This window comes from Arvicanthis niloticus, chromosome 3 (genome assembly GCF_011762505.2).
Source record: "Arvicanthis niloticus isolate mArvNil1 chromosome 3, mArvNil1.pat.X, whole genome shotgun sequence".
Taxonomy (NCBI): Eukaryota; Metazoa; Chordata; class Mammalia; order Rodentia; family Muridae; genus Arvicanthis; species Arvicanthis niloticus.
The window spans coordinates 65,720,248-65,725,317 of record NC_047660.1 but is presented as its reverse complement, the minus strand read 5'-3'; the positions used below and the strand labels follow the sequence as shown (position 1 = coordinate 65,725,317).

Genomic DNA, 5,070 nt, shown 5'->3' with positions numbered 1-5,070 from the left:
AACCTCTGTGGACGTTTGTCTGAACTCTCTCCTGGAGTGAATGGGGGAATGGGGCTAGGTCACTAGAGGATGTTTTGGTTTTGTGGTATATGCGGCAGTGTCTCTGGGGTTGAGGGGAATAAAGATGAGAAAGCAATTAAAACACGATGGGGAGAGAGAGGGAGGGAGGGAGAGAGAGAGAGAGAGAGAGAGAGAGAGAGAGAGAGAGAGAGAGAGAGAGAGAAAGATCAAGATTAGTGGAGCTATGAGTCCATTTTCCTATGGTTCTCCAGGCCCTCAACAATCAATATACTTGAGGAATGCACCAGACAAACTTGATAACACACTATACCACAGACTTTGACTTGTTAAACACCACCCCTCCCTTGCCCCTCTGCCTTCAAGCATACTCATTAGAGTAGCACAAGCAGGGAACACCTATATATTGGGAAGAACCCCTAACACTTTTCCAGGGTAGAATTCTGGCTAGTTCAAAAAGGGCCTTTCTTTTTAAAGGCTGTAGGAAACTAGACAATGCAACTTTAATATCGGCGGTGTTTATTTGGAGCAAAATCAGTTCCTGGAGCTGGACGGTTAAATGTAGAGGAGTTCCACCAATTGCTCTAATTCCTTCCATTGTAGCAGCTTGGCCAAAATGTTCGGTTGTTGTTGGGGTCAATCCAAGGGTCCCATTTGGCATCATAGCAGCAGCTCCTGGAGGAGCTGGAGTACCAGGTGACACAGGAGCATGGGGAATGGCGCCTCTATTGTTTATGCCCATAGCACCTCCCATAGCCATTTGGCCCATCCGTAATATCTCTTGTTCTCTCACATCATAGGCACATGAGAGATATATAGCATCAGGGAAAGTTCCCTTGAAGCCTTCCTGCTGTTGTCGCATCATTTCTTCTTGTCGTCGCATCTCTTCCTCACGGAGACTGCGTTCCACTTCCTGAGTTCTAACTGCTTTCGTTTCTGAACCTCTTGGTTACGCAGCTCCTCCATCCTCCGAAGCTCTTCTTGACGTCTCATCAAATCCTGCCTCATTAGCATAACCCAGTGCTCATGACTTTCTGCCTTCGTTTCCATCTCCAACTTCTCACGAGACTCCTAGATGTTCCGGTCCACTTGTTGTTGCTTCTCCATCTCAGTGAGTGCCTTCCAGCGCATGGCATACTCATACTCAAAGGACCCCGGTTGTGCAAATCTGGGTGCCTGTTCTCTCTTCTTGTGAAATTGCTGGTTGTATATAACCAGTTTCTCTGGAAGTCTGTCTTCATCATCTAACTGGTCCATAAACTCCACAGTTACAGGTCGAGGAAATGTGATTAGCAAGAAGGAGCCTTCACTGCATCTGTCCAGAGCTTTCCGAGCAGCTGGCTTCCCTGAGAACTCAACAATGCCTTTCCCTGAGGGCCTTCCTCGGTCATCCACAATGACTATAGCCCTCTCCACCTGGCCAGTCACAGAAAAGGCTTCTTCCAGCAGTTCACTGGACACGTACTGAGGAAGGTTGAGGACTGTAAGGGTTGCACTGTGACAGGCAAAGAGCACTTGCAGCTGCTTTCCACGGAGTGGCATATTGTCCAGCTGTACTTTGGCAATTTCCGCTAGGGTTCGTGTTTCCAAGCGAATATTTCCAAGCCAAAGCCTTTATCCTTATGAGTGAAAACTTCACGTACTTTTCCATATTTCTCAAAAAGTTTCCTCATTTCCTTCTCAGTGATGCCAGGGGGGAAGACTGCCCACAAAGAGACGGCTATGTTGGGTAAAAGCCTTCTCTCCTCGTTTCCTAAAATTCTTCAGGTCAATAGTCAAGCCTTCATTCTGGCTGCTGGCCTGCTGTCCATCTGCAGGTATTGGTGGGGGTGGCGGCTGCTGGTGCTGCTGCTGATGTTGATGATGCTTCCTTGGAGTATAATTCTGCTTCTCCAAGTTAAAGATTTTATTGCTCTGCATTTTTGCACCCTTGACTTCGATTTGAACACAGCAAAGTGTCTGCCTCCCAGTCCTCTCTAACCCCGACTGCCTCTGCCCACAGTTCTTTGCTCAGAGTAAGGGAAACGCTGCACAGCCTCCACCATCCAGAGAAAAAAAGCACTCATTCTCTTTTTAAATCTGGTTTACAATAGTGTCTGTGGGATGCACCATTTACTTCATCTAGTTATAGTCACCTGTCATCTGCTCTATTTTCTGAACAGACTCTATTAGATTTTTTTCTCATTTCTTGTTCTTGAAGTTCAGTTTTCTCATTAGCTTCCTTTAAGGTCTGAATTTCAACCAGATAGTGAACAAATTCACATTTCTTTTTAGATAAATATGATTATTAGTTATCGCTGTCTTCTCTTCCTGATAAAAGTGATTACTTTTATGTATCTACTTATTTCTGGTCCTCAGTAATGTCCTGACAAAGCTGTTGATTATCTTCTTAATTAGCTGTTTCCACTTTCTGCATCCTCGTTCAAAGAGCCAGGTTTTCACTGACTTTATTTTCTTTTTTAAAGATGTATTTATTTATATTATGTATATGAAATACACCATCCCTGTCTTCAGACACACCAGAAGAGGGCATAAGAGCCCATTACACATGGTTGAAAGCCATCATGTGGTTGCTGGGAATTGAACTCAGGATCTCTGGAAGAGCAGTCAGTGCTCTTAACTGCTGAGCCATCTTTCCAGCCCTAACTTTTTTTACTATCCAACTTTCCCCACATTCTGTAAGTCTTTATCTTTTTATCACAATTGTTTTCAAGTCAGCAAATTTCATCACATAAAATAAGTGACACATCCACCTGCCGACTACTAAACCATGTCCTGTTTCATTACTTTAGTCTTTAGTTGATTTTCAAATTTTGCTAGTCCTTCTCCAGCGTTTTCAACTTCTCCAAAGCCAGGGCTGCTTCTGGAGCTGTCACCTTTACTAACGATTGAGTAATTCTGAATACATGTACCATGTTTGCATGTTTGTTCCATCTTCATCGTTTAGCTCATTTATTTCTACCTTTGATGAGGCAATCAATAAATTATCTGCCAACTCTTCTTTGAGTGGCAGGTCTTCTGGATGAAATCTGATTGTTTCCAGTTTATAATAGGTAGCACCTTGAATTCTCTCACTGTCCTTCACCTCCTAAAGCAAGCCTTGCAAACAGTGGCAGTCACACACTGACAGCAACCACCATTCTAGGTTCATCCCTGGCTCAGTCCCTCTCTTCCTAGAGCCTTCATCACACGCTCGTGTCCCACCAACTCTGGCTGAACAAGCCAATGAATGGTGGTTTGTAGGTGACACATTTTTTTGCATTGATATTTTTATATAAGTTACAATTCTGAATTTTCAGATTTTCAGTGTATGGGATAATTTTCCTGAGTACAAACTCTGTTGTGTTTTAAAATAATCTAGGCCTTCTTTTCTGCATCTGGAGAAAGAAACAATTTTCTGTTTTACATCAGGTGTCACAAACTTTATCACTACCCCAGTTGAGAATTTGAGCCTCGGAGTTACCCCTGCTTATGGGGTTAAGAGGGTACTTAACCCCATAAAGTCTTCAAGATGAGACTGTCAGTATGACTTTTTGCCTCATATATTAATAAACCATCTGCTATTCTCAGTTTTTTTTAAGTTGCAGGGTACATATATTTCTTACAAGAAAGGTGTGTTAGATTTAATGATTAAAAACCCCTTCATAAAGGAGCGTCCTACCTATCTCTGCCTAGGCTACAGAGTCTATCATACATCACACCACATATGATCACTAATTTTTGGCAAATTATATTTTATTTGACTATAAATATAATCTCCCCACGACTCACTATTAATCCCTTTATGTTGTGGGAGGTTCAGAAATCTGGGTAGGATAGGATCATACCTAATTTTTCAGGGGCCCACGGTCATGTCAGTGAAATCGCAGGTTTGTTAGATGCCTGGGAAGGTTTCCATACTATGAGACACTTTCTCCCAGTCCCATTATACTCTATGCCTGTCACTGCTCTCTGTTTATATTTTCTATGTTCAGTAGCATAAAAGAATTTCAAAGCCAGAAAAATTCATAGAAGTCCCTAATCCAATTTTATTACAAAACAGAAATTATGAGAAAAATACCATTATTCCAGATTTCCTCATTAGCTTTATGTCTTCACTTCATTCCTGCAGGAACCCCATAGAAAATCCACCATTTTCATCTCTGAATGCAGAATCTGGAAAGGACGTGTCTAATCTGTCTGACAAGAATCAACGATCTGTGTAAACATGGGCACTTTGATCAAACAAGACTCAGGCTGCATACTACTGCTCCTTTTGGTTTTAAAATGGAAATGAATTTTTTTCATGCAATACCTTCTTACCAGTGTTTCCTTCCTCTCCCTCATCTCCTTCCAGATCTTCCTCACTGCTGCACAAAACAATTCCATGCCTTAGTTCTCTCTCTGTTTAGAAAACAAACAAACAAGCAAGCAAGCAAACAAACAAACAAACTAGAATAGAGCTTAGCAAACAGGAAAAACATACACGAAGTACATTCACATGTGAGACATGCACACACACAGAATTCATAAAAACCTAAATTAAAATATATAATGTATAAACAAATGATTCATATCATAAACAATGCCAAAGCATTATGATACAAAACCATTATGATAAAAAGATAAAGCATTATAAAAGATAAAGCATTATGATACAAAAAAAATAATCTTGAAAATTTGTCCATCTGCCACTGGGCATGCTCTTCAGTGTGGTTTGTATTAGTGAGTCTTAAGTAAGATTGTTGGCAAAAACAAAATTTTCTTTGTGAGAAGTTGTTAATTGTAGATGATTTCTTGATTTGGAAGGGACATCATGTCCACTTCCCATGATTAGCACTGGGACCCTGTCTTTACTGGACCTCTAGAGACCCCATTTATGTTGCTGCCATCTCTGTGAGTTCATATGTGAACCAGTCTCATTGCTGGAGGGCATTATTTCCTTAGTGCCTTCCATCCCCACTGCCTCTTATAATCTTTCTGCTTCCTCTTTAAAATTCCTTGAGTCCCGAGGGGAGAAGTTTAATGGAAACATTCCATTTAGAACTGGGTGTTCCAAAGTCTCTTCCTGAA

At 41.5% G+C, this 5,070-nt stretch overlaps 1 pseudogene; it reads right to left on the bottom strand.

The window, feature by feature from the left end:
- Window positions 1–521: 521 nt before the first annotated feature.
- On the bottom strand, window positions 522–2,034 carry LOC117705811 (non-POU domain-containing octamer-binding protein pseudogene; annotated as a pseudogene).
- Window positions 2,035–5,070: the final 3,036 nt, after the last annotated feature.